The sequence below is a fragment of the Botryllus schlosseri genome, chromosome 11, assembly GCF_051294905.1.
Source record: "Botryllus schlosseri isolate E-star chromosome 11, Bs_hap1, whole genome shotgun sequence".
In the NCBI taxonomy this organism is placed as follows: Eukaryota; Metazoa; Chordata; class Ascidiacea; order Stolidobranchia; family Styelidae; genus Botryllus; species Botryllus schlosseri.
Window position 1 is genome coordinate 14,571,024 of NC_137246.1, and position 26,026 is coordinate 14,597,049.

General features: G+C 45.8%; 1 protein-coding gene, 1 long non-coding RNA gene and 40 other non-coding genes across 42 annotated transcripts in view; 1 reads left to right on the top strand and 41 right to left on the bottom strand.

The window, feature by feature from the left end:
- The window catches only part of LOC145451148 (dynein beta chain, ciliary-like), a 346,083-nt gene that overhangs the window by 113,205 nt on the left and 206,852 nt on the right, over positions 1-26,026 (top strand). The window lies entirely within an intron of this gene.
- The window catches only part of LOC145450777 (uncharacterized), a 188,587-nt gene that overhangs the window by 69,888 nt on the left and 92,673 nt on the right, over positions 1-26,026 (bottom strand). The window lies entirely within an intron of this gene.
- Positions 200-318, bottom strand: LOC145451250 (5S ribosomal RNA). Its single transcript, XR_013918760.1, has one exon. It is a non-coding gene; the product is annotated as a 5S ribosomal RNA (ribosomal RNA).
- LOC145451251 (5S ribosomal RNA) lies at positions 666-784 on the bottom strand. Its single transcript, XR_013918761.1, has one exon. It is a non-coding gene; the product is annotated as a 5S ribosomal RNA (ribosomal RNA).
- On the bottom strand, positions 1,132-1,250 carry LOC145451252 (5S ribosomal RNA). The gene has a single exon (XR_013918762.1). It is a non-coding gene; the product is annotated as a 5S ribosomal RNA (ribosomal RNA).
- LOC145451427 (5S ribosomal RNA) lies at positions 1,735-1,853 on the bottom strand. Its single transcript, XR_013918924.1, has one exon. It is a non-coding gene; the product is annotated as a 5S ribosomal RNA (ribosomal RNA).
- Positions 2,201-2,319, bottom strand: LOC145451253 (5S ribosomal RNA). The gene has a single exon (XR_013918763.1). It is a non-coding gene; the product is annotated as a 5S ribosomal RNA (ribosomal RNA).
- Positions 2,669-2,787, bottom strand: LOC145451255 (5S ribosomal RNA). Its single transcript, XR_013918764.1, has one exon. It is a non-coding gene; the product is annotated as a 5S ribosomal RNA (ribosomal RNA).
- On the bottom strand, positions 8,817-8,935 carry LOC145451256 (5S ribosomal RNA). Its single transcript, XR_013918765.1, has one exon. It is a non-coding gene; the product is annotated as a 5S ribosomal RNA (ribosomal RNA).
- Positions 9,283-9,401, bottom strand: LOC145451257 (5S ribosomal RNA). The gene has a single exon (XR_013918766.1). It is a non-coding gene; the product is annotated as a 5S ribosomal RNA (ribosomal RNA).
- LOC145451285 (5S ribosomal RNA) lies at positions 9,749-9,867 on the bottom strand. Its single transcript, XR_013918793.1, has one exon. It is a non-coding gene; the product is annotated as a 5S ribosomal RNA (ribosomal RNA).
- On the bottom strand, positions 10,217-10,335 carry LOC145451258 (5S ribosomal RNA). Its single transcript, XR_013918767.1, has one exon. It is a non-coding gene; the product is annotated as a 5S ribosomal RNA (ribosomal RNA).
- On the bottom strand, positions 10,683-10,801 carry LOC145451259 (5S ribosomal RNA). Its single transcript, XR_013918768.1, has one exon. It is a non-coding gene; the product is annotated as a 5S ribosomal RNA (ribosomal RNA).
- Positions 11,149-11,267, bottom strand: LOC145451260 (5S ribosomal RNA). Its single transcript, XR_013918770.1, has one exon. It is a non-coding gene; the product is annotated as a 5S ribosomal RNA (ribosomal RNA).
- Positions 11,617-11,735, bottom strand: LOC145451297 (5S ribosomal RNA). The gene has a single exon (XR_013918804.1). It is a non-coding gene; the product is annotated as a 5S ribosomal RNA (ribosomal RNA).
- LOC145451262 (5S ribosomal RNA) lies at positions 12,085-12,203 on the bottom strand. Its single transcript, XR_013918772.1, has one exon. It is a non-coding gene; the product is annotated as a 5S ribosomal RNA (ribosomal RNA).
- On the bottom strand, positions 12,551-12,669 carry LOC145451263 (5S ribosomal RNA). The gene has a single exon (XR_013918773.1). It is a non-coding gene; the product is annotated as a 5S ribosomal RNA (ribosomal RNA).
- Positions 13,017-13,135, bottom strand: LOC145451390 (5S ribosomal RNA). Its single transcript, XR_013918889.1, has one exon. It is a non-coding gene; the product is annotated as a 5S ribosomal RNA (ribosomal RNA).
- Positions 13,483-13,601, bottom strand: LOC145451264 (5S ribosomal RNA). The gene has a single exon (XR_013918774.1). It is a non-coding gene; the product is annotated as a 5S ribosomal RNA (ribosomal RNA).
- Positions 13,951-14,069, bottom strand: LOC145451311 (5S ribosomal RNA). The gene has a single exon (XR_013918815.1). It is a non-coding gene; the product is annotated as a 5S ribosomal RNA (ribosomal RNA).
- On the bottom strand, positions 14,419-14,537 carry LOC145451266 (5S ribosomal RNA). Its single transcript, XR_013918775.1, has one exon. It is a non-coding gene; the product is annotated as a 5S ribosomal RNA (ribosomal RNA).
- Positions 14,885-15,003, bottom strand: LOC145451267 (5S ribosomal RNA). Its single transcript, XR_013918776.1, has one exon. It is a non-coding gene; the product is annotated as a 5S ribosomal RNA (ribosomal RNA).
- Positions 15,351-15,469, bottom strand: LOC145451268 (5S ribosomal RNA). The gene has a single exon (XR_013918777.1). It is a non-coding gene; the product is annotated as a 5S ribosomal RNA (ribosomal RNA).
- LOC145451269 (5S ribosomal RNA) lies at positions 15,817-15,935 on the bottom strand. Its single transcript, XR_013918778.1, has one exon. It is a non-coding gene; the product is annotated as a 5S ribosomal RNA (ribosomal RNA).
- LOC145451323 (5S ribosomal RNA) lies at positions 16,285-16,403 on the bottom strand. The gene has a single exon (XR_013918826.1). It is a non-coding gene; the product is annotated as a 5S ribosomal RNA (ribosomal RNA).
- Positions 16,753-16,871, bottom strand: LOC145451270 (5S ribosomal RNA). The gene has a single exon (XR_013918779.1). It is a non-coding gene; the product is annotated as a 5S ribosomal RNA (ribosomal RNA).
- Positions 17,219-17,337, bottom strand: LOC145451271 (5S ribosomal RNA). Its single transcript, XR_013918780.1, has one exon. It is a non-coding gene; the product is annotated as a 5S ribosomal RNA (ribosomal RNA).
- Positions 17,685-17,803, bottom strand: LOC145451272 (5S ribosomal RNA). Its single transcript, XR_013918781.1, has one exon. It is a non-coding gene; the product is annotated as a 5S ribosomal RNA (ribosomal RNA).
- Positions 18,151-18,269, bottom strand: LOC145451274 (5S ribosomal RNA). The gene has a single exon (XR_013918783.1). It is a non-coding gene; the product is annotated as a 5S ribosomal RNA (ribosomal RNA).
- On the bottom strand, positions 18,754-18,872 carry LOC145451275 (5S ribosomal RNA). Its single transcript, XR_013918784.1, has one exon. It is a non-coding gene; the product is annotated as a 5S ribosomal RNA (ribosomal RNA).
- Positions 19,356-19,474, bottom strand: LOC145451213 (5S ribosomal RNA). Its single transcript, XR_013918725.1, has one exon. It is a non-coding gene; the product is annotated as a 5S ribosomal RNA (ribosomal RNA).
- Positions 19,822-19,940, bottom strand: LOC145451277 (5S ribosomal RNA). The gene has a single exon (XR_013918785.1). It is a non-coding gene; the product is annotated as a 5S ribosomal RNA (ribosomal RNA).
- LOC145451278 (5S ribosomal RNA) lies at positions 20,290-20,408 on the bottom strand. Its single transcript, XR_013918786.1, has one exon. It is a non-coding gene; the product is annotated as a 5S ribosomal RNA (ribosomal RNA).
- On the bottom strand, positions 20,756-20,874 carry LOC145451279 (5S ribosomal RNA). Its single transcript, XR_013918787.1, has one exon. It is a non-coding gene; the product is annotated as a 5S ribosomal RNA (ribosomal RNA).
- On the bottom strand, positions 21,222-21,340 carry LOC145451280 (5S ribosomal RNA). The gene has a single exon (XR_013918788.1). It is a non-coding gene; the product is annotated as a 5S ribosomal RNA (ribosomal RNA).
- Positions 22,596-22,714, bottom strand: LOC145451336 (5S ribosomal RNA). Its single transcript, XR_013918839.1, has one exon. It is a non-coding gene; the product is annotated as a 5S ribosomal RNA (ribosomal RNA).
- Positions 23,064-23,182, bottom strand: LOC145451281 (5S ribosomal RNA). Its single transcript, XR_013918789.1, has one exon. It is a non-coding gene; the product is annotated as a 5S ribosomal RNA (ribosomal RNA).
- On the bottom strand, positions 23,530-23,648 carry LOC145451282 (5S ribosomal RNA). The gene has a single exon (XR_013918790.1). It is a non-coding gene; the product is annotated as a 5S ribosomal RNA (ribosomal RNA).
- LOC145451283 (5S ribosomal RNA) lies at positions 24,133-24,251 on the bottom strand. The gene has a single exon (XR_013918791.1). It is a non-coding gene; the product is annotated as a 5S ribosomal RNA (ribosomal RNA).
- LOC145451225 (5S ribosomal RNA) lies at positions 24,735-24,853 on the bottom strand. The gene has a single exon (XR_013918736.1). It is a non-coding gene; the product is annotated as a 5S ribosomal RNA (ribosomal RNA).
- On the bottom strand, positions 25,201-25,319 carry LOC145451284 (5S ribosomal RNA). The gene has a single exon (XR_013918792.1). It is a non-coding gene; the product is annotated as a 5S ribosomal RNA (ribosomal RNA).
- LOC145451286 (5S ribosomal RNA) lies at positions 25,669-25,787 on the bottom strand. Its single transcript, XR_013918794.1, has one exon. It is a non-coding gene; the product is annotated as a 5S ribosomal RNA (ribosomal RNA).

Below are 26,026 nucleotides of genomic sequence, written 5' to 3' on the forward strand. Positions count from 1 at the left end.
CGGTCGAATATCGTTGGCATCCTGCTCTGTTCTTGTACCTGGTCATGAAAAAAACCAAGTAAATTATGCTCTCCGTGTCAGAGTTATTTTTTGCAATTTTCGTCATTTCAAAACGGTACGAGATTGCGATATAAGGAAAATGCGTTAGGCCTACTACAATTCCAAATTGACCGAGTTTGTGCGACAATAATGCAAAAGCTGCCTACGGCACACGGTATTCCCAGCCGGTCACCCATGCAAGTACTAACCGCGCCCAACGTTGCTTGACTTCCGAGATCAGACGAGATCGGGTATGTTCAACGTGGTATGGTCGTAGGCGACATTGGCTACAATCTGTGCCGTTTTAAATGACATTTTCCGTTTCTCTCAGGCGAAAAGTCGCCATGCTGCCAACGAGACGCCAAAAAGCAGATTGTCTGATTGCGCCGAGCCACTTTCGACCCAACCGGAGAGAAAAGACTGCTAGCGGTCGAATATCGTTGGCATCCTGCTCTGTTCTTGTACCTGGTCATGAAAAAACCCAAGTAAATTATGCTCTCCGTGTCAGAGTTATTTTTTGCAATTTTCGTCATTTCAAAACGGTACGAGATTGCGATATAAGGAAAATGCGTTAGGCCTACTACAATTCCAAATTGACCGAGTTTGTGCGACAATAATGCAAAAGCTGCCTACGGCACACGGTATTCCCAGCCGGTCACCCATGCAAGTACTAACCGCGCCCAACGTTGCTTGACTTCCGAGATCAGACGAGATCGGGTATGTTCAACGTGGTATGGTCGTAGGCGACATTGGCTACAATCTGTGCCGTTTTAAATGACATTTTCCGTTTCTCTCAGGCGAAAAGTCGCCATGCTGCCAACGAGACGCCAAAAAGCAGATTGTCTGATTGCGCCGAGCCACTTTCGACCCAACCGGAGAGAAAAGACTGCTAGCGGTCGAATATCGTTGGCATCCTGCTCTGATCTTGTACCTGGTCATGAAAAAAACCAAGTAAATTATGCTCTCCGTGTCAGAGTTATTTTTTGCAATTTTCGTCATTTCAAAACGGTACGAGATTGCGATATAAGGAAAATGCGTTAGGCCTACTACAATTACAAATTGATCGAGTTTGTGCTACAATAATGCAAAAGCTGCCTACGGCACACGGTATTCCCAGCCGGTCACCCATGCAAGTACTAACCGCGCCCAACGTTGCTTGACTTCCGAGATCAGACGAGATCGGGTATGTTCAACGTGGTATGGTCGTAGGCGACATTGGCTACAATCTGTGCCGTTTTAAATGACATTTTCCGTTTCTCTCAGGCTAAAAATTCGCCACGCTGCCAACGAGACGCCAAAAAGCAGATTGTCTGATTGCGCCGAGCCACTTTCGACCCAACCGGAGAGAAAAGACTGCTAGCGGTCGAATATCATTGGGATTATCCTGCTTTTTTCTTGTATCTGGTCAAAAAACACACGAGTAAGCTCTCGCTGTCAGAGTAGTTATTTTATTGCACTTATTTCCGTCATGTCTAAACAGCACGAGATTTCGATATAATGAAAATGTGTCGGGCCTATAGTACAACTACAAATTGCACGCGAGTTCATAATTGAAATAAGCGGCGGCCGGCAAATGATTCAATTCGTATTGGCACATGCGCACCGCGCCGCGCACGAAAAACAGTTGCAATCATAAAAATACAGCATAGCAATCAAATTGCTGATCGAGTTTATGTGAAAAACGCAAATAAAAGCTGCCTACGGCACACGGTATTCCCAGCCGGTCACCCATGCAAGTACTAACCGCGCCCAACGTTGCTTGACTTCCGAGATCAGACGAGATCGGGTGTATTCAACGTGGTATGGTCGTAGGCGAACGATGTGACAATTTGTGCCGTTTTAAATGACGGCTTCCCTTTCTCTCAGGCGAACAGTCGCCATGCTGCCAACGAGACGCCAAAAAGCAGATTGTCTGATTGCGCCGAGCCACTTTCGACCCAACCGGAGAGAAAAGACTGCTAGCGGTCGAATATCGTTGGCATCCTGCTCTGTTCTTGTACCTGGTCATGAAAAAACCCAAGTAAATTATGCTCTCCGTGTCAGAGTTATTTTTTGCAATTTTCGTCATTTCAAAACGGTACGAGATTGCGATATAAGGAAAATGCGTTAGGCCTACTACAATTACAAATTGATCGAGTTTGTGCTACAATAATGCAAAAGCTGCCTACGGCACACGGTATTCCCAGCCGGTCACCCATGCAAGTACTAACCGCGCCCAACGTTGCTTGACTTCCGAGATCAGACGAGATCGGGTATGTTCAACGTGGTATGGTCGTAGGCGACATTGGCTACAATCTGTGCCGTTTTAAATGACATTTTCCGTTTCTCTCAGGCTAAAAATTCGCCACGCTGCCAACGAGACGCCTGAAAAGCAGATTGTCTGATTGCGCCGAGCCACTTTCGACCCAACCGGAGAGAAAAGACTGCTAGCGGTCGAATATCGTTGGCATCCTGCTCTGTTCTTGTACCTGGTCATGAAAAAAACCAAGTAAATTATGCTCTCCGTGTCAGAGTTATTTTTTGCAATTTTCGTCATTTCAAAACGGTACGAGATTGCGATATAAGGAAAATGCGTTAGGCCTACTACAATTACAAATTGATCGAGTTTGGGCTACAATAATGCAAAAGCTGCCTACGGCACACGGTATTCCCAGCCGGTCACCCATGCAAGTACTAACCGCGCCCAACGTTGCTTGACTTCCGAGATCAGACGAGATCGGGTATGTTCAACGTGGTATGGTCGTAGGCGACATTGGCTACAATCTGTGCCGTTTTAAATGACATTTTCCGTTTCTCTCAGGCGAAAAGTCGCCATGCTGCCAACGAGACGCCAAAAAGCAGATTGTCTGATTGCGCCGAGCCACTTTCGACCCAACCGGAGAGAAAAGACTGCTAGCGGTCGAATATCGTTGGCATCCTGCTCTGTTCTTGTACCTGGTCATGAAAAAACCCAAGTAAATTATGCTCTCCGTGTCAGAGTTATTTATTGCAATTTTCGTCATTTCAAAACGGTACGAGATTGCGATATAAGGAAAATGCGTTAGGCCTACTACAATTCCAAATTGACCGAGTTTGTGCGACAATAATGCAAAAGCTGCCTACGGCACACGGTATTCCCAGCCGGTCACCCATGCAAGTACTAACCGTTTTTGTGATGTTTATTCAAGTATGTACATAAAATTTCAAAAATTTCATAAAGAAAATCTTTCCCCATCATCGGGTCATCTCGTCTCAGCCGTTGCCGAAGTATGGTATGTATACGCGGTCGTAGTAGACGTCGTCGTAAGTTGGCGCTCGTAGTCGCTCGGCTCATCTCATGTCATCGTAGCAGTCGATTCGTGGTCTTAGAAGGAGCCGCCAGTGCTTGGCGCTCGTTTGCGTGTGATTTTCATATAAATTTGGTGGAGTGGTGGCGGGTGGGGTAGGAATAGGGTAGGGGTGGGGTGGGTAGGAATAGGGCATGGGGGGTGGGAGATCGGGTAGATTGGGGGGGGGGGGTACGTGTAGGTGTTGGTTTAGGGAAGGGGCAGAGTGGGATGGGAGGTTTGGTGGTTTGGATAGGTTGTAGGTGGATTGGTTGCGTTTTGTGGGTCGATAAATGCAATATGATTTATCGCGCGAGCGTTTAAATGGCTCGCTTAAATTATTCGGTATATTTTACTTCTTATATCGGAGATGCGTTGGTCAATATTTTGGGCATATTCATTTTGTATGTCAAGGGCGTTTTTCCATTCCCACACAAGGGTTTTCACGTTCATAAAAGCTTTTATTATAGTCGGAGCTTGCGGTCCGTCGTAGACGTTGCGTATGATCTCGTCGGGTGTAGCGTCAATAGTCGTTTGCAGGTCGTTCTCGAGATCCTGTATTACAAGAGAGAACAGTTTTTTGTAAGTTGCACATTCGGCGAAGGTGTGGCGCAGAGTATCATCGGCGTGTTGGCAGAATTTGCATTTGTTTTTCAAGTAGGCGTCTTTTCTTCGTACCCAGCCTGCGTTGGTTTTTCTGGAGCCTGTAAAGTAGCTCTCAGTGTTAATGCGATACGAAATCTCACGTTTCTTGTTGTCAATGTGATCTTTGATATTGGGCTGGTATAGCCATATCTCCTTCCAGTCCGCCATGCGGCTTCTTCCTTGTTGCGTCTTTGTTTTAACAAGGATCTGGTACATTTCTTTCTGGCTCAGTTCTTGTATATCCTGTGATTGTCTTTTAATTACGTCGAATATTTCCTTTTCCTTCTTCCATTCCTCCGTCAGTGTATTTCTGTGAGGGTAGAGGTTGTTGTATAAATTGCAATTTATATCTCTCACCTTCGTTGTCAGATTGTATATAGCTGCTGCATGCCAGATATCAATCGGGTTCTCGAGTCGACTAAGTTGTTGTAGTCTTTTTGCTCTCTTTGCTTGTGTTGCAGATTCGATATCTGGCATATCAATCCCTCCTTCTGGCTTAGGTCTGATCAGTTGCATTCTGCTTTTCTGCTCGAGTTTCTCAGGACTCCACAGTAGGCCGAAGACGAGGCGTTCGAGTTGCTTGAGCTTGTCGTCTGGAATTTGCTTGTTGGCATATGTATAAGTTATTTTGCTAATTATGTATGCCTTAATCGCCGTTATTTTACCAATCCAAGAAAGCCGTTTTGATTTAATATGCCTTACGCTTTTCTCGACTCCTTGCCAGAGTCTGTCGAAGTTCATTTGCAGCTCGCTTCCTCCGTGGTATAAGCCCAGTATCTTAATTACTGGCTTTAGCATATGTGCGTGCGCAGTTTTTTGCAGACTGATACGCGATTTTTCGTTCAGCGGTAGGATTTCCGTCTTGTCTGTGTTGATATCTTGACCTGTCACTCTATGCAAGCTTTGATATTCGTTAAGGACTGTGGTAATAGAGTCAGTTGTTCTTAGATACAGTGTGACGTCATCAGCAAATTGGTCTAATTTATGCTCTATCCCGCCGATTTGGATACCTTTGATGTTGTCGTTAGTGCATAGCTTGTGGGCTAGAGGGTCTGCGCTAATCGCGTATAGTGTCATACTCAAAGGACATCCTTGTCTAATACCCCTCGTACAATTTACATTGGCTGTTTGGAGGCCGTTAACCTCGATGGTCGCAATAGGATTATCATATATGGCTTTGATCACTTTAAGAGTTTCTTCCGTGACGGGCAGTTTATCAAGCACTTTCAGGAGCATTTGGTGGTCCACCTTATTAAAGGCTTTCCTTGCGTCTATAGTCATTATATAACCTTCTAAAGGTTTTTCTTGATGATAATTAACAATTGCACTCACATTGTTGTGTATCACGTCCATTTGTCTTCCAGGAATTCCCGCTTTCTGTGTCATGTTGATGTTGCTCGAAATTTCCTCAACCAGTCTGTTGTTGAGAATTTTCGCCATTATTTTGTAGTCCGTGTTTAACAGCGAAATGGGTCGCCAGTTCGCTAAATCCTTTTTGTCCTTTCCTTTGTGAATCAAAATAATTTTAGCACGTTTCCAGCTATGCGGTATGTTTCCGTATATTAGCGCGTTGTTTATGATTTCTGTTAATCTCGAACCAATGCTTTGCCACATTGCAAGGTAGAATTCCACTGTCAGGCCGTCGAAACCCGGTGACCTTTCCCTGTTCATTGCTTTCAGTATTTGTAATATTTCGCTAGATTGTATTACCGATGTTCGTTCATTGTCTTTCCCGTGCATGCAGTCGTTCTGGTACGATGATAGATATTCGGCTTGATCGTACGAATTAATGCCGTCGTGTCGGGTCCACAATTCTGTGTAGAATTGTTCAATCTGGTTAGCAATAATATTACGGTCAGTCGTTACCGTTCCATCTCTGAGCTGAAGTTCTTTAAGCTCAGTCTTACGCCGTCTGGTCTTCAATTCTTGCCAAAATTGTCTCGTCGTGTTAGGTTCACCTTCGCAACGGTCAATTTTGGTTAACATGCGCAATTTTCCCTTTACCCTCTGATACGTTATCTGAGGATCACAAGTTTTATATTTGTCTATCTCATATCTCTTGCTTACGTTGGCAATTCTATCTTTTAGTCTGTCCCACCATTGTTGAATGCCATGGCAGTGTTGGATATTATTCTCTTCAAAGCTGATGAGATTAGATATTATATCTCGGTACACGTCATCTCGCAAAAGGTCATTATTACACTTCCAATTTTTTCTTCCCCACAGAGTGCTTGGCTCAATTGCGAGTGTTATTGTCGGACTTATGTGGTCAGCCACAAGGTTATTTTCATGCCCTGCATTCTGGACATGGCTCATGAGTTCACAAGATGCGTAGAAACGATCTAGTCTCCTCGCGGTTTTTCCAGTGACGTAAGTGAATACTTCGGCAAGAGGATGTTTACTCCTAAACACGTCAATCAGTTCCGCGTCATTAGTTAGCTTTTCAAAGTGTCTCTCGGCGCTTCTGACATGGAGGCTCTGTTTAATTCGAGTGTCTTTTTTGTCAATAATTAGGTTGAAATCACCACCCATTATAACCGGGACTTCAATCTCATGGATTTCTGATTCTAGTTTGATTAGGAAATCGTCACGTAACTTTCTCGCATCTGCGGATTGTCCAGACGGGGCATAAATATTTATTATAGCTATTGGGCATTTGTCAATTTGAATGCAGAGGCATTGGGCACGGTTTTCAATCATGCTATAGTGGCGCAAAATTTTACCTTCGTGATGTTCTTTAATCATTATCGCAGTGCCAGAGTATTGTCTCACTTCGTTCTTTGTGTTGAAGTAGATAATAAATCCGATTTCCGCTGCCCAGTTACGTATATCCACATTATCGATCTTATGCGTTTCCTGAATCAATAGTATATCCAAATTCGATGTCTGTATATATTGTTCCAAATCCTGTAGTCTGTTTGATAATCCATTTACGTTAATCGATGCTATTTTCAATAGGTTCGCCATTGATTCTGTTTTGGGGGTCCTGCTGGATTATGGCTGTCTTTCTTTTAGTGTTGTCTTTTTTAATGCAATTTATATTCGGTTTTATTATCCTCACTTGGTTGCTTGTGTTGTTCCTGGTCGTTACTCTGTTTCCGTTTTGTTGTTTCGACGCTTTATCACAGCTGGCGCTCGATTTTGGTCCTTTGTTGGCATTAGACGACTTTTTACTGAGTAGCTTTTGGGCCGTCTGTGTTTCATTTGATTTGCCTGATTCGCGTTTTTTCTCGCTGACCTGAGGCTGTACGGAGTGTTCCTCTGTTGTGTCTTCATTCTCGTATGCAGCGTCCGGTGATGTGTAAGATTTCGTCATCACTGGGCTATTCGGCGCTGTTTGATTTTTGTTCGTGTCCTCATTCTGACTCATATTCAGGTCAGCTGGTTTCTCTGTTGTTATTCTCGTCGATCCGTTCGTTTCGTCGGTTATTCTCTCACCAGCATTGGGTTCGCTTGAGTTTTTTCTTACAGGTTTATCTACGATTTGATCATTGACTCCCTCAGCCTTTTCGATTCCAGCCTCGTGTTCGTTTTGTCTTTTGCCACGTTTTGCTTTACAAGTTTCTGCGCCATGGCCTATCCTGCCGCACTTGGTGCATTCCAATTTTTCGGCTGGGCAATCTCTGATCATGTGACCCGTTCCGTTGCAGTTGTAGCAACGCTTTTGATATGCATCTGCAGCAGTCTTGATCCAACATCTCACACCATCAATTATCATACTATCTGGCATATCTTCTTCACTGAAATCTTCCATCCAGATGTTAGTGAAGCCATTGTACCAGTTAGTATTCTTGTAAAGTACTCTTGTCTGATTGACAACCTTTCCGAATCCATATTTGTTCAGTTGTTCAACTGCTGTGTCTCTTTTTGTTTCACATGCTATGCCTTTGACAATAAGATGTGTTGCTGGACGCTTTGGGAGCTCTATGGTTATCTCTTTAAACCTTGCTTGCGTAGGGTTTTGGCTTAGCTGCTGTAGCAATTCATCTTTTAGCTTCTTTCCACTTTTGTCTTCTTTCATTGTGATAACGAATGTTCCGGCTTTCAGTTTGTATATTCCTTCAATGTGTTCATGGTACTTTGCAGTGATGGTGTTGCTTTCCAGCTCTTTTGCTACAATATGAAGGTCAAGGTTGTCTTCTCCCCTTACGAAGTAAGACCTATTTCTCGTATTCTTGTAGATCGGTATTTCTTTCTTGGTTTTCTTGTATGTTGTTGTATTCTTTGATTTCGACGTTACTGTTGCAAATGATGGCTGTGTATCATTTCCTTCTGCTTCACTAGCGTTGCAGGTCGTCATGGCCGTCGCCATTATCAATCTTTTACCTTTCTCAGGTGTTATGACTTATATCCAGTATATTTCGTTTATCCAATATATTCGGTATATCCACGCTGCCAACGAGATGTCAGAAAGCCCAACGTTGCTTGACTTCCGAGATCAGACGAGATCGGGTATGTTCAACGTGGTATGGTCGTAGGCGACATTGGCTACAATCTGTGCCGTTTTAAATGACATTTTCCGTTTCTCTCAGGCGAAAAGTCGCCATGCTGCCAACGAGACGCCAAAAAGCAGATTGTCTGATTGCGCCGAGCCACTTTCGACCCAACCGGAGAGAAAAGACTGCTAGCGGTCGAATATCGTTGGCATCCTGCTCTGTTCTTGTACCTGGTCATGAAAAAAACCAAGTAAATTATGCTCTCCGTGTCAGAGTTATTTTTTGCAATTTTCGTCATTTCAAAACGGTACGAGATTGCGATATAAGGAAAATGCGTTAGGCCTACTACAATTACAAATTGATCGAGTTTGGGCTACAATAATGCAAAAGCTGCCTACGGCACACGGTATTCCCAGCCGGTCACCCATGCAAGTACTAACCGCGCCCAACGTTGCTTGACTTCCGAGATCAGACGAGATCGGGTATGTTCAACGTGGTATGGTCGTAGGCGACATTGGCTACAATCTGTGCCGTTTTAAATGACATTTTCCGTTTCTCTCAGGCGAAAAGTCGCCATGCTGCCAACGAGACGCCAAAAAGCAGATTGTCTGATTGCGCCGAGCCACTTTCGACCCAACCGGAGAGAAAAGACTGCTAGCGGTCGAATATCGTTGGCATCCTGCTCTGTTCTTGTACCTGGTCATGAAAAAACCCAAGTAAATTATGCTCTCCGTGTCAGAGTTATTTATTGCAATTTTCGTCATTTCAAAACGGTACGAGATTGCGATATAAGGAAAATGCGTTAGGCCTACTACAATTCCAAATTGACCGAGTTTGTGCGACAATAATGCAAAAGCTGCCTACGGCACACGGTATTCCCAGCCGGTCACCCATGCAAGTACTAACCGCGCCCAACGTTGCTTGACTTCCGAGATCAGACGAGATCGGGTATGTTCAACGTGGTATGGTCGTAGGCGACATTGGCTACAATCTGTGCCGTTTTAAATGACATTTTCCGTTTCTCTCAGGCGAAAAGTCGCCATGCTGCCAACGAGACGCCAAAAAGCAGATTGTCTGATTGCGCCGAGCCACTTTCGACCCAACCGGAGAGAAAAGTCTGCTAGCGGTCGAATATCCTTGGCATCCTGCTCTGTTCTTGTACCTGGTCATGAAAAAAACCAAGTAAATTATGCTCTCCGTGTCAGAGTTATTTTTTGCAATTTTCGTCATTTCAAAACGGTACGAGATTGCGATATAAGGAAAATGCGTTAGGCCTACTACAATTACAAATTGATCGAGTTTGGGCTACAATAATGCAAAAGCTGCCTACGGCACACGGTATTCCCAGCCGGTCACCCATGCAAGTACTAACCGCGCCCAACGTTGCTTGACTTCCGAGATCAGACGAGATCGGGTGTGTTCAACGTGGTATGGTCGTAGGCGACAGTGGTTGCAATCTGTGCCGTTTTAAATGACATTTTCCGTTTCTCTCAGGCTAAAAATTCGCCACGCTGCCAACGAGACGCCTGAAAAGCAGATTGTCTGATTGCGCCGAGCCACTTTCGACCCAACCGGAGAGAAAAGACTGCTAGCGGTCGAATATCGTTGGCATCCTGCTCTGTTCTTGTACCTGGTCATGAAAAAAAACAAGTAAATTATGCTCTCCGTGTCAGAGTTATTTTTTGCAATTTTCGTCATTTCAAAACGGTACGAGATTGCGATATAAGGAAAATGCGTTAGGCCTACTACAATTACAAATTGATCGAGTTTGGGCTACAATAATGCAAAAGCTGCCTACGGCACACGGTATTCCCAGCCGGTCACCCATGCAAGTACTAACCGCGCCCAACGTTGCTTGACTTCCGAGATCAGACGAGATCGGGTATGTTCAACGTGGTATGGTCGTAGGCGACATTGGCTACAATCTGTGCCGTTTTAAATGACATTTTCCGTTTCTCTCAGGCGAAAAGTCGCCATGCTGCCAACGAGACGCCAAAAAGCAGATTGTCTGATTGCGCCGAGCCACTTTCGACCCAACCGGAGAGAAAAGACTGCTAGCGGTCGAATATCGTTGGCATCCTGCTCTGTTCTTGTACCTGGTCATGAAAAAACCCAAGTAAATTATGCTCTCCGTGTCAGAGTTATTTATTGCAATTTTCGTCATTTCAAAACGGTACGAGATTGCGATATAAGGAAAATGCGTTAGGCCTACTACAATTCCAAATTGACCGAGTTTGTGCGACAATAATGCAAAAGCTGCCTACGGCACACGGTATTCCCAGCCGGTCACCCATGCAAGTACTAACCGCGCCCAACGTTGCTTGACTTCCGAGATCAGACGAGATCGGGTATGTTCAACGTGGTATGGTCGTAGGCGACATTGGCTACAATCTGTGCCGTTTTAAATGACATTTTCCGTTTCTCTCAGGCGAAAAGTCGCCATGCTGCCAACGAGACGCCAAAAAGCAGATTGTCTGATTGCGCCGAGCCACTTTCGACCCAACCGGAGAGAAAAGACTGCTAGCGGTCGAATATCGTTGGCATCCTGCTCTGTTCTTGTACCTGGTCATGAAAAAACCCAAGTAAATTATGCTCTCCGTGTCAGAGTTATTTTTTGCAATTTTCGTCATTTCAAAACGGTACGAGATTGCGATATAAGGAAAATGCGTTAGGCCTACTACAATTCCAAATTGACCGAGTTTGTGCGACAATAATGCAAAAGCTGCCTACGGCACACGGTATTCCCAGCCGGTCACCCATGCAAGTACTAACCGCGCCCAACGTTGCTTGACTTCCGAGATCAGACGAGATCGGGTATGTTCAACGTGGTATGGTCGTAGGCGACATTGGCTACAATCTGTGCCGTTTTAAATGACATTTTCCGTTTCTCTCAGGCTAAAAATTCGCCACGCTGCCAACGAGACGCCTGAAAAGCAGATTGTCTGATGGCGCCGAGCCACTTTCGACCCAACCGGAGAGAAAAGACTGCTAGCGGTCGAATATCGTTGGCATCCTGCTCTGTTCTTGTACCTGGTCATGAAAAAAACCAAGTAAATTATGCTCTCCGTGTCAGAGTTATTTTTTGCAATTTTCGTCATTTCAAAACGGTACGAGATTGCGATATAAGGAAAATGCGTTAGGCCTACTACAATTACAAATTGATCGAGTTTGGGCTACAATAATGCAAAAGCTGCCTACGGCACACGGTATTCCCAGCCGGTCACCCATGCAAGTACTAACCGCGCCCAACGTTGCTTGACTTCCGAGATCAGACGAGATCGGGTGTGTTCAACGTGGTATGGTCGTAGGCGACAGTGGTTGCAATCTGTGCCGTTTTAAATGACATTTTCCGTTTCTCTCAGGCTAAAAATTCGCCACGCTGCCAACGAGACGCCTGAAAAGCAGATTGTCTGATTGCGCCGAGCCACTTTCGACCCAACCGGAGAGAAAAGACTGCTAGCGGTCGAATATCGTTGGCATCCTGCTCTGTTCTTGTACCTGGTCATGAAAAAAACCAAGTAAATTATGCTCTCCGTGTCAGAGTTATTTTTTGCAATTTTCGTCATTTCAAAACGGTACGAGATTGCGATATAAGGAAAATGCGTTAGGCCTACTACAATTACAAATTGATCGAGTTTGGGCTACAATAATGCAAAAGCTGCCTACGGCACACGGTATTCCCAGCCGGTCACCCATGCAAGTACTAACCGCGCCCAACGTTGCTTGACTTCCGAGATCAGACGAGATCGGGTATGTTCAACGTGGTATGGTCGTAGGCGACATTGGCTACAATCTGTGCCGTTTTAAATGACATTTTCCGTTTCTCTCAGGCGAAAAGTCGCCATGCTGCCAACGAGACGCCAAAAAGCAGATTGTCTGATTGCGCCGAGCCACTTTCGACCCAACCGGAGAGAAAAGACTGCTAGCGGTCGAATATCGTTGGCATCCTGCTCTGTTCTTGTACCTGGTCATGAAAAAACCCAAGTAAATTATGCTCTCCGTGTCAGAGTTATTTTTTGCAATTTTCGTCATTTCAAAACGGTACGAGATTGCGATATAAGGAAAATGCGTTAGGCCTACTACAATTCCAAATTGACCGAGTTTGTGCGACAATAATGCAAAAGCTGCCTACGGCACACGGTATTCCCAGCCGGTCACCCATGCAAGTACTAACCGCGCCCAACGTTGCTTGACTTCCGAGATCAGACGAGATCGGGTATGTTCAACGTGGTATGGTCGTAGGCGACATTGGCTACAATCTGTGCCGTTTTAAATGACATTTTCCGTTTCTCTCAGGCGAAAAGTCGCCATGCTGCCAACGAGACGCCAAAAAGCAGATTGTCTGATTGCGCCGAGCCACTTTCGACCCAACCGGAGAGAAAAGACTGCTAGCGGTCGAATATCGTTGGCATCCTGCTCTGTTCTTGTACCTGGTCATGAAAAAACCCAAGTAAATTATGCTCTCCGTGTCAGAGTTATTTTTTGCAATTTTCGTCATTTCAAAACGGTACGAGATTGCGATATAAGGAAAATGCGTTAGGCCTACTACAATTCCAAATTGACCGAGTTTGTGCGACAATAATGCAAAAGCTGCCTACGGCACACGGTATTCCCAGCCGGTCACCCATGCAAGTACTAACCGCGCCCAACGTTGCTTGACTTCCAAGATCAGACGAGATCGGGTATGTTCAACGTGGTATGGTCGTAGGCGACATTGGCTACAATCTGTGCCGTTTTAAATGACATTTTCCGTTTCTCTCAGGCGAAAAGTCGCCATGCTGCCAACGAGACGCCAAAAAGCAGATTGTCTGATTGCGCCGAGCCACTTTCGACCCAACCGGAGAGAAAAGACTGCTAGCGGTCGAATATCGTTGGCATCCTGCTCTGTTCTTGTACCTGGTCATGAAAAAAACCAAGTAAATTATGCTCTCCGTGTCAGAGTTATTTTTTGCAATTTTCGTCATTTCAAAACGGTACGAGATTGCGATATAAGGAAAATGCGTTAGGCCTACTACAATTACAAATTGATCGAGTTTGTGCTACAATAATGCAAAAGCTGCCTACGGCACACGGTATTCCCAGCCGGTCACCCATGCAAGTACTAACCGCGCCCAACGTTGCTTGACTTCCGAGATCAGACGAGATCGGGTATGTTCAACGTGGTATGGTCGTAGGCGACATTGGCTACAATCTGTGCCGTTTTAAATGACATTTTCCGTTTCTCTCAGGCTAAAAATTCGCCACGCTGCCAACGAGACGCCTGAAAAGCAGATTGTCTGATTGCGCCGAGCCACTTTCGACCCAACCGGAGAGAAAAGACTGCTAGCGGTCGAATATCGTTGGCATCCTGCTCTGTTCTTGTACCTGGTCATGAAAAAAACCAAGTAAATTATGCTCTCCGTGTCAGAGTTATTTTTTGCAATTTTCGTCATTTCAAAACGGTACGAGATTGCGATATAAGGAAAATGCGTTAGGCCTACTACAATTACAAATTGATCGAGTTTGGGCTACAATAATGCAAAAGCTGCCTACGGCACACGGTATTCCCAGCCGGTCACCCATGCAAGTACTAACCGCGCCCAACGTTGCTTGACTTCCGAGATCAGACGAGATCGGGTGTGTTCAACGTGGTATGGTCGTAGGCGACAGTGGTTGCAATCTGTGCCGTTTTAAATGACATTTTCCGTTTCTCTCAGGCTAAAAATTCGCCACGCTGCCAACGAGACGCCTGAAAAGCAGATTGTCTGATTGCGCCGAGCCACTTTCGACCCAACCGGAGAGAAAAGACTGCTAGCGGTCGAATATCGTTGGCATCCTGCTCTGTTCTTGTACCTGGTCATGAAAAAAACCAAGTAAATTATGCTCTCCGTGTCAGAGTTATTTTTTGCAATTTTCGTCATTTCAAAACGGTACGAGATTGCGATATAAGGAAAATGCGTTAGGCCTACTACAATTACAAATTGATCGAGTTTGGGCTACAATAATGCAAAAGCTGCCTACGGCACACGGTATTCCCAGCCGGTCACCCATGCAAGTACTAACCGCGCCCAACGTTGCTTGACTTCCGAGATCAGACGAGATCGGGTATGTTCAACGTGGTATGGTCGTAGGCGACATTGGCTACAATCTGTGCCGTTTTAAATGACATTTTCCGTTTCTCTCAGGCGAAAAGTCGCCATGCTGCCAACGAGACGCCAAAAAGCAGATTGTCTGATTGCGCCGAGCCACTTTCGACCCAACCGGAGAGAAAAGACTGCTAGCGGTCGAATATCGTTGGCATCCTGCTCTGTTCTTGTACCTGGTCATGAAAAAACCCAAGTAAATTATGCTCTCCGTGTCAGAGTTATTTTTTGCAATTTTCGTCATTTCAAAACGGTACGAGATTGCGATATAAGGAAAATGCGTTAGGCCTACTACAATTCCAAATTGACCGAGTTTGTGCGACAATAATGCAAAAGCTGCCTACGGCACACGGTATTCCCAGCCGGTCACCCATGCAAGTACTAACCGCGCCCAACGTTGCTTGACTTCCGAGATCAGACGAGATCGGGTATGTTCAACGTGGTATGGTCGTAGGCGACATTGGCTACAATCTGTGCCGTTTTAAATGACATTTTCCGTTTCTCTCAGGCGAAAAGTCGCCATGCTGCCAACGAGACGCCAAAAAGCAGATTGTCTGATTGCGCCGAGCCACTTTCGACCCAACCGGAGAGAAAAGACTGCTAGCGGTCGAATATCGTTGGCATCCTGCTCTGTTCTTGTACCTGGTCATGAAAAAACCCAAGTAAATTATGCTCTCCGTGTCAGAGTTATTTTTTGCAATTTTCGTCATTTCAAAACGGTACGAGATTGCGATATAAGGAAAATGCGTTAGGCCTACTACAATTCCAAATTGACCGAGTTTGTGCGACAATAATGCAAAAGCTGCCTACGGCACACGGTATTCCCAGCCGGTCACCCATGCAAGTACTAACCGCGCCCAACGTTGCTTGACTTCCGAGATCAGACGAGATCGGGTATGTTCAACGTGGTATGGTCGTAGGCGACATTGGCTACAATCTGTGCCGTTTTAAATGACATTTTCCGTTTCTCTCAGGCGAAAAGTCGCCATGCTGCCAACGAGACGCCAAAAAGCAGATTGTCTGATTGCGCCGAGCCACTTTCGACCCAACCGGAGAGAAAAGACTGCTAGCGGTCGAATATCGTTGGCATCCTGCTCTGTTCTTGTACCTGGTCATGAAAAAAACCAAGTAAATTATGCTCTCCGTGTCAGAGTTATTTTTTGCAATTTTCGTCATTTCAAAACGGTACGAGATTGCGATATAAGGAAAATGCGTTAGGCCTACTACAATTACAAATTGATCGAGTTTGTGCTACAATAATGCAAAAGCTGCCTACGGCACACGGTATTCCCAGCCGGTCACCCATGCAAGTACTAACCGCGCCCAACGTTGCTTGACTTCCGAGATCAGACGAGATCGGGTATGTTCAACGTGGTATGGTCGTAGGCGACATTGGCTACAATCTGTGCCGTTTTAAATGACATTTTCCGTTTCTCTCAGGCTAAAAATTCGCCACGCTGCCAACGAGACGCCTGAAAAGCAGATTGTCTGATTGCGCCGAGCCACTTTCGACCCAACCGGAGAGAAAAGACTGCTAGCGGTCGAATATCGTTGGCATCCTGCTCTGTTCTTGTACCTGGTCATGAAAAAAACCAAGTAAATTATGCTCTCCGTGTCAGAGTTATTTTTTGCAATTTTCGTCATTTCAAAACGGTACGAGATTGCGATATAAGGAAAATGCGTTAGGCCTACTACAATTACAAATTGATCGAGTTTGGGCTACAATAATGCAAAAGCTGCCTACGGCACACGGTATTCCCAGCCGGTCACCCATGCAAGTACTAACCGCGCCCAACGTTGCTTGACTTCCGAGATCAGACGAGATCGGGTGTGTTCAACGTGGTATGGTCGTAGGCGACAGTGGTTGCAATCTGTGCCGTTTTAAATGACATTTTCCGTTTCTCTCAGGCTAAAAATTCGCCACGCTGCCAACGAGACGCCTGAAAAGCAGATTGTCTGATTGCGCCGAGCCACTTTCGACCCAACCGGAGAGAAAAGACTGCTAGCGGTCGAATATCGTTGGCATCCTGCTCTGTTCTTGTACCTGGTCATGAAAAAAACCAAGTAAATTATGCTCTCCGTGTCAGAGTTATTTTTTGCAATTTTCGTCATTTCAAAACGGTACGAGATTGCGATATAAGGAAAATGCGTTAGGCCTACTACAATTACAAATTGATCGAGTTTGGGCTACAATAATGCAAAAGCTGCCTACGGCACACGGTATTCCCAGCCGGTCACCCATGCAAGTACTAACCGCGCCCAACGTTGCTTGACTTCCGAGATCAGACGAGATCGGGTATGTTCAACGTGGTATGGTCGTAGGCGACATTGGCTACAATCTGTGCCGTTTTAAATGACATTTTCCGTTTCTCTCAGGCGAAAAGTCGCCATGCTGCCAACGAGACGCCAAAAAGCAGATTGTCTGATTGCGCCGAGCCACTTTCGACCCAACCGGAGAGAAAAGACTGCTAGCGGTCGAATATCGTTGGCATCCTGCTCTGTTCTTGTACCTGGTCATGAAAAAACCCAAGTAAATTATGCTCTCCGTGTCAGAGTTATTTTTTGCAATTTTCGTCATTTCAAAACGGTACGAGATTGCGATATAAGGAAAATGCGTTAGGCCTACTACAATTCCAAATTGACCGAGTTTGTGCGACAATAATGCAAAAGCTGCCTACGGCACACGGTATTCCCAGCCGGTCACCCATGCAAGTACTAACCGCGCCCAACGTTGCTTGACTTCCGAGATCAGACGAGATCGGGTATGTTCAACGTGGTATGGTCGTAGGCGACATTGGCTACAATCTGTGCCGTTTTAAATGACATTTTCCGTTTCTCTCAGGCGAAAAGTCGCCATGCTGCCAACGAGACGCCAAAAAGCAGATTGTCTGATTGCGCCGAGCCACTTTCGACCCAACCGGAGAGAAAAGACTGCTAGCGGTCGAATATCGTTGGCATCCTGCTCTGTTCTTGTACCTGGTCATGAAAAAACCCAAGTAAATTATGCTCTCCGTGTCAGAGTTATTTTTTGCAATTTTCGTCATTTCAAAACGGTACGAGATTGCGATATAAGGAAAATGCGTTAGGCCTACTACAATTCCAAATTGACCGAGTTTGTGCGACAATAATGCAAAAGCTGCCTACGGCACACGGTATTCCCAGCCGGTCACCCATGCAAGTACTAACCGCGCCCAACGTTGCTTGACTTCCGAGATCAGACGAGATCGGGTATGTTCAACGTGGTATGGTCGTAGGCGACATTGGCTACAATCTGTGCCGTTTTAAATGACATTTTCCGTTTCTCTCAGGCGAAAAGTCGCCATGCTGCCAACGAGACGCCAAAAAGCAGATTGTCTGATTGCGCCGAGCCACTTTCGACCCAACCGGAGAGAAAAGACTGCTAGCGGTCGAATATCGTTGGCATCCTGCTCTGATCTTGTACCTGGTCATGAAAAAAACCAAGTAAATTATGCTCTCCGTGTCAGAGTTATTTTTTGCAATTTTCGTCATTTCAAAACGGTACGAGATTGCGATATAAGGAAAATGCGTTAGGCCTACTACAATTACAAATTGATCGAGTTTGTGCTACAATAATGCAAAAGCTGCCTACGGCACACGGTATTCCCAGCCGGTCACCCATGCAAGTACTAACCGCGCCCAACGTTGCTTGACTTCCGAGATCAGACGAGATCGGGTATGTTCAACGTGGTATGGTCGTAGGCGTCATTGGCTACAATCTGTGCCGTTTTAAATGACATTTTCCGTTTCTCTCAGGCTAAAAATTCGCCACGCTGCCAACGAGACGCCAAAAAGCAGATTGTCTGATTGCGCCGAGCCACTTTCGACCCAACCGGAGAGAAAAGACTGCTAGCGGTCGAATATCATTGGCATTATCCTGCTTTTTTCTTGTATCTGGTCATAAAACACACGAGTAAGCTCTCGCTGTCAGAGTAGTTATTTTATTGCACTTATTTCCGTCATGTCTAAACAGCACGAGATTTCGATATAATGAAAATGTGTCGGGCCTATAGTACAACTACAAATTGCACGCGAGTTCATAATTGAAATAAGCGGCGGCCGGCAAATGATTCAATTCGTATTGGCACATGCGCACCGCGCCGCGCACGAAAAACAGTTGCAATCATAAAAATACAGCATAGCAATCAAATTGCTGATCGAGTTTATGTGAAAAACGCAAATAAAAGCTGCCTACGGCACACGGTATTCCCAGCCGGTCACCCATGCAAGTACTAACCGCGCCCAACGTTGCTTGACTTCCGAGATCAGACGAGATCGGGTATGTTCAACGTGGTATGGTCGTAGGCGAACGATGTGACAATTTGTGCCGTTTTAAATGACGGCTTCCCTTTCTCTCAGGCGAACAGTCGCCATGCTGCCAACGAGACGCCAAAAAGCAGATTGTCTGATTGCGCCGAGCCACTTTCGACCCAACCGGAGAGAAAAGACTGCTAGCGGTCGAATATCATTGGCATTATCCTGCTTTTTTCTTGTATCTGGTCAAAAAACACACGAGTAAGCTCTCGCTGTCAGAGTAGTTATTTTATTGCACTTATTTCCGTCATGTCTAAACAGCACGAGATTTCGATATAATGAAAATGTGTCGGGCCTATAGTACAACTACAAATTGCACGCGAGTTCATAATTGAAATAAGCGGCGGCCGGCAAATGATTCAATTCGTATTGGCACATGCGCACCGCGCCGCGCACGAAAAACAGTTGCAATCATAAAAATACAGCATAGCAATCAAATTGCTGATCGAGTTTATGTGAAAAACGCAAATAAAAGCTGCCTACGGCACACGGTATTCCCAGCCGGTCACCCATGCAAGTACTAACCGCGCCCAACGTTGCTTGACTTCCGAGATCAGACGAGATCGGGTGTATTCAACGTGGTATGGTCGTAGGCGAACGATGTGACAATTTGTGCCGTTTTAAATGACGGCTTCCCTTTCTCTCAGGCGAACAGTCGCCATGCTGCCAACGAGACGCCAAAAAGCAGATTGTCTGATTGCGCCGAGCCACTTTCGACCCAACCGGAGAGAAAAGACTGCTAGCGGTCGAATATCGTTGGCATCCTGCTCTGTTCTTGTACCTGGTCATGAAAAAACCCAAGTAAATTATGCTCTCCGTGTCAGAGTTATTTTTTGCAATTTTCGTCATTTCAAAACGGTACGAGATTGCGATATAAGGAAAATGCGTTAGGCCTACTACAATTACAAATTGATCGAGTTTGTGCTACAATAATGCAAAAGCTGCCTACGGCACACGGTATTCCCAGCCGGTCACCCATGCAAGTACTAACCGCGCCCAACGTTGCTTGACTTCCGAGATCAGACGAGATCGGGTATGTTCAACGTGGTATGGTCGTAGGCGACATTGGCTACAATCTGTGCCGTTTTAAATGACATTTTCCGTTTCTCTCAGGCTAAAAATTCGCCACGCTGCCAACGAGACGCCTGAAAAGCAGATTGTCTGATTGCGCCGAGCCACTTTCGACCCAACCGGAGAGAAAAGACTGCTAGCGGTCGAATATCGTTGGCATCCTGCTCTGTTCTTGTACCTGGTCATGAAAAAAACCAAGTAAATTATGCTCTCCGTGTCAGAGTTATTTTTTGCAATTTTCGTCATTTCAAAACGGTACGAGATTGCGATATAAGGAAAATGCGTTAGGCCTACTACAATTACAAATTGATCGAGTTTGGGCTACAATAATGCAAAAGCTGCCTACGGCACACGGTATTCCCAGCCGGTCACCCATGCAAGTACTAACCGCGCCCAACGTTGCTTGACTTCCGAGATCAGACGAGATCGGGTATGTTCAACGTGGTATGGTCGTAGGCGACATTGGCTACAATCTGTGCCGTTTTAAATGACATTTTCCGTTTCTCTCAGGCGAAAAGTCGCCATGCTGCCAACGAGACGCCAAAAAGCAGATTGTCTGATTGCGCCGAGCCACTTTCGACCCAACCGGAGAGAAAAGACTGCTAGCGGTCGAATATCGTTGGCATCCTGCTCTGTTCTTGTACCTGGTCATGAAAAAACCCAAGTAAATTATGCTCTCCGTGTCAGAGTTATTTATTGCAATTTTCGTCATTTCAAAACGGTACGAGATTGCGATATAAGGAAAATGCGTTAGGCCTACTACAATTCCAAATTGACCGAGTTTGTGCGACAATAATGCAAAAGCTGCCTACGGCACACGGTATTCCCAGCCGGTCACCCATGCAAGTACTAACCGCGCCCAACGTTGCTTGACTTCCGAGATCAGACGAGATCGGGTATGTTCAACGTGGTATGGTCGTAGGCGACATTGGCTACAATCTGTGCCGTTTTAAATGACATTTTCCGTTTCTCTCAGGCGAAAAGTCGCCATGCTGCCAACGAGACGCCAAAAAGCAGATTGTCTGATTGCGCCGAGCCACTTTCGACCCAACCGGAGAGAAAAGACTGCTAGCGGTCGAATATCGTTGGCATCCTGCTCTGTTCTTGTACCTGGTCATGAAAAAAACCAAGTAAATTATGCTCTCCGTGTCAGAGTTATTTTTTGCAATTTTCGTCATTTCAAAACGGTACGAGATTGCGATATAAGGAAAATGCGTTAGGCCTACTACAATTACAAATTGATCGAGTTTGGGCTACAATAATGCAAAAGCTGCCTACGGCACACGGTATTCCCAGCCGGTCACCCATGCAAGTACTAACCGCGCCCAACGTTGCTTGACTTCCGAGATCAGACGAGATCGGGTATGTTCAACGTGGTATGGTCGTAGGCGACATTGGCTACAATCTGTGCCGTTTTAAATGACATTTTCCGTTTCTCTCAGGCGAAAAGTCGCCATGCTGCCAACGAGACGCCAAAAAGCAGATTGTCTGATTGCGCCGAGCCACTTTCGACCCAACCGGAGAGAAAAGACTGCTAGCGGTCGAATATCGTTGGCATCCTGCTCTGTTCTTGTACCTGGTCATGAAAAAACCCAAGTAAATTATGCTCTCCGTGTCAGAGTTATTTTTTGCAATTTTCGTCATTTCAAAACGGTACGAGATTGCGATATAAGGAAAATGCGTTAGGCCTACTACAATTCCAAATTGACCGAGTTTGTGCGACAATAATGCAAAAGCTGCCTACGGCACACGGTATTCCCAGCCGGTCACCCATGCAAGTACTAACCGTTTTTGTGATGTTTATTCAAATATGTACATAAAATTTCAAAAATTTCATAAAGAAAATCTTTCCCCATCATCTGGTCATCTCGTCTCAGCCGTTGCCGAAGTAGTATTTGTATACGCGGTCGTAGTAGACGCCGTCGTAAGTTGGCGCTCGTAGTCGCTCGTCTCATCTCATCTCATCATAGCAGTCGATGTCGATTCGTTGTCGCGGTCGTAGAAGGAGCCGCCAGTACTTGGCGCTCGTTTGCGTGTGATTTTCATATAAATTCGGTGGAGTGGTGGTGGGTGGGGTAGGAATAGGGTAGGGGTGGGTGGGGTAGGGATAGGGCATGGGGGGTGGTGGATAGGGTAGATTGGGGAAGTAGGTGTTGGTTTAGGGGTGGGGTAGAGTGGGATGGGAGGTTTGGTGGTTTGGATAGGTTGTAGGTGGATTGGTTGCGTTTTGCGCCCAACGTTGCTTGACTTCCGAGATCAGACGAGATCGGGTATGTTCAACGTGGTATGGTCGTAGGCGAACGATGTGACAATTTGTGCCCTTTTAAATGACGGCTTCCCTTTCTCTCGGGCGAAAAGTCGCCATGCTGCCAACGAGACGCCAAAAAGCAGATTGTCTGATTGCGCCGAGCCACTTTCGACCCAACCGGAGAGAAAAGTCTGCTAGCGGTCGAATATCGTTGGCATCCTGCTCTGTTCTTGTACCTGGTCATGAAAAAAACCAAGTAAATTATGCTCTCCGTGTCAGAGTTATTTTTTGCAATTTTCGTCATTTCAAAACGGTACGAGATTGCGATATAAGGAAAATGCGTTAGGCCTACTACAATTACAAATTGATCGAGTTTGGGCTACAATAATGCAAAAGCTGCCTACGGCACACGGTATTCCCAGCCGGTCACCCATGCAAGTACTAACCGCGCCCAACGTTGCTTGACTTCCGAGATCAGACGAGATCGGGTGTGTTCAACGTGGTATGGTCGTAGGCGACAGTGGTTGCAATCTGTGCCGTTTTAAATGACATTTTCCGTTTCTCTCAGGCTAAAAATTCGCCACGCTGCCAACGAGACGCCTGAAAAGCAGATTGTCTGATTGCGCCGAGCCACTTTCGACCCAACCGGAGAGAAAAGACTGCTAGCGGTCGAATATCGTTGGCATCCTGCTCTGTTCTTGTACCTGGTCATGAAAAAAAACAAGTAAATTATGCTCTCCGTGTCAGAGTTATTTTTTGCAATTTTCGTCATTTCAAAACGGTACGAGATTGCGATATAAGGAAAATGCGTTAGGCCTACTACAATTACAAATTGATCGAGTTTGGGCTACAATAATGCAAAAGCTGCCTACGGCACACGGTATTCCCAGCCGGTCACCCATGCAAGTACTAACCGCGCCCAACGTTGCTTGACTTCCGAGATCAGACGAGATCGGGTATGTTCAACGTGGTATGGTCGTAGGCGACATTGGCTACAATCTGTGCCGTTTTAAATGACATTTTCCGTTTCTCTCAGGCGAAAAGTCGCCATGCTGCCAACGAGACGCCAAAAAGCAGATTGTCTGATTGCGCCGAGCCACTTTCGACCCAACCGGAGAGAAAAGACTGCTAGCGGTCGAATATCGTTGGCATCCTGCTCTGTTCTTGTACCTGGTCATGAAAAAACCCAAGTAAATTATGCTCTCCGTGTCAGAGTTATTTATTGCAATTTTCGTCATTTCAAAACGGTACGAGATTGCGATATAAGGAAAATGCGTTAGGCCTACTACAATTCCAAATTGACCGAGTTTGTGCGACAATAATGCAAAAGCTGCCTACGGCACACGGTATTCCCAGCCGGTCACCCATGCAAGTACTAACCGCGCCCAACGTTGCTTGACTTCCGAGATCAGACGAGATCGGGTATGTTCAACGTGGTATGGTCGTAGGCGACATTGGCTACAATCTGTGCCGTTTTAAATGACATTTTCCGTTTCTCTCAGGCTAAAAATTCGCCACGCTGCCAACGAGACGCCAAAAAGCAGATTGTCTGATTGCGCCGAGCCACTTTCGACCCAACCGGAGAGAAAAGACTGCTAGCGGTCGAATATCATTGGCATTATCCTGCTTTTTTCTTGTATCTGGTCATAAAACACACGAGTAAGCTCTCGCTGTCAGAGTAGTTATTTTATTGCACTTATTTCCGTCATGTCTAAACAGCACGAGATTTCGATATAATGAAAATGTGTCGGGCCTATAGTACAACTACAAATTGCACGCGAGTTCATAATTGAAATAAGCGGCGGCCGGCAAATGATTCAATTCGTATTGGCACATGCGCACCGCGCCGCGCACGAAAAACAGTTGCAATCATAAAAATACAGCATAGCAATCAAATTGCTGATCGAGTTTATGTGAAAAACGCAAATAAAAGCTGCCTACGGCACACGGTATTCCCAGCCGGTCACCCATGCAAGTACTAACCGCGCCCAACGTTGCTTGACTTCCGAGATCAGACGAGATCGGGTATGTTCAACGTGGTATGGTCGTAGGCGAACGATGTGACAATTTGTGCCGTTTTAAATGACGGCTTCCCTTTCTCTCAGGCGAACAGTCGCCATGCTGCCAACGAGACGCCAAAAAGCAGATTGTCTGATTGCGCCGAGCCACTTTCGACCCAACCGGAGAGAAAAGACTGCTAGCGGTCGAATATCATTGGCATTATCCTGCTTTTTTCTTGTATCTGGTCAAAAAACACACGAGTAAGCTCTCGCTGTCAGAGTAGTTATTTTATTGCACTTATTTCCGTCATGTCTAAACAGCACGAGATTTCGATATAATGAAAATGTGTCGGGCCTATAGTACAACTACAAATTGCACGCGAGTTCATAATTGAAATAAGCGGCGGCCGGCAAATGATTCAATTCGTATTGGCACATGCGCACCGCGCCGCGCACGAAAAACAGTTGCAATCATAAAAATACAGCATAGCAATCAAATTGCTGATCGAGTTTATGTGAAAAACGCAAATAAAAGCTGCCTACGGCACACGGTATTCCCAGCCGGTCACCCATGCAAGTACTAACCGCGCCCAACGTTGCTTGACTTCCGAGATCAGACGAGATCGGGTGTATTCAACGTGGTATGGTCGTAGGCGAACGATGTGACAATTTGTGCCGTTTTAAATGACGGCTTCCCTTTCTCTCAGGCGAACAGTCGCCATGCTGCCAACGAGACGCCAAAAAGCAGATTGTCTGATTGCGCCGAGCCACTTTCGACCCAACCGGAGAGAAAAGACTGCTAGCGGTCGAATATCGTTGGCATCCTGCTCTGTTCTTGTACCTGGTCATGAAAAAACCCAAGTAAATTATGCTCTCCGTGTCAGAGTTATTTTTTGCAATTTTCGTCATTTCAAAACGGTACGAGATTGCGATATAAGGAAAATGCGTTAGGCCTACTACAATTACAAATTGATCGAGTTTGTGCTACAATAATGCAAAAGCTGCCTACGGCACACGGTATTCCCAGCCGGTCACCCATGCAAGTACTAACCGCGCCCAACGTTGCTTGACTTCCGAGATCAGACGAGATCGGGTATGTTCAACGTGGTATGGTCGTAGGCGACATTGGCTACAATCTGTGCCGTTTTAAATGACATTTTCCGTTTCTCTCAGGCTAAAAATTCGCCACGCTGCCAACGAGACGCCTGAAAAGCAGATTGTCTGATTGCGCCGAGCCACTTTCGACCCAACCGGAGAGAAAAGACTGCTAGCGGTCGAATATCGTTGGCATCCTGCTCTGTTCTTGTACCTGGTCATGAAAAAAACCAAGTAAATTATGCTCTCCGTGTCAGAGTTATTTTTTGCAATTTTCGTCATTTCAAAACGGTACGAGATTGCGATATAAGGAAAATGCGTTAGGCCTACTACAATTACAAATTGATCGAGTTTGGGCTACAATAATGCAAAAGCTGCCTACGGCACACGGTATTCCCAGCCGGTCACCCATGCAAGTACTAACCGCGCCCAACGTTGCTTGACTTCCGAGATCAGACGAGATCGGGTATGTTCAACGTGGTATGGTCGTAGGCGACATTGGCTACAATCTGTGCCGTTTTAAATGACATTTTCCGTTTCTCTCAGGCGAAAAGTCGCCATGCTGCCAACGAGACGCCAAAAAGCAGATTGTCTGATTGCGCCGAGCCACTTTCGACCCAACCGGAGAGAAAAGACTGCTAGCGGTCGAATATCGTTGGCATCCTGCTCTGTTCTTGTACCTGGTCATGAAAAAACCCAAGTAAATTATGCTCTCCGTGTCAGAGTTATTTAT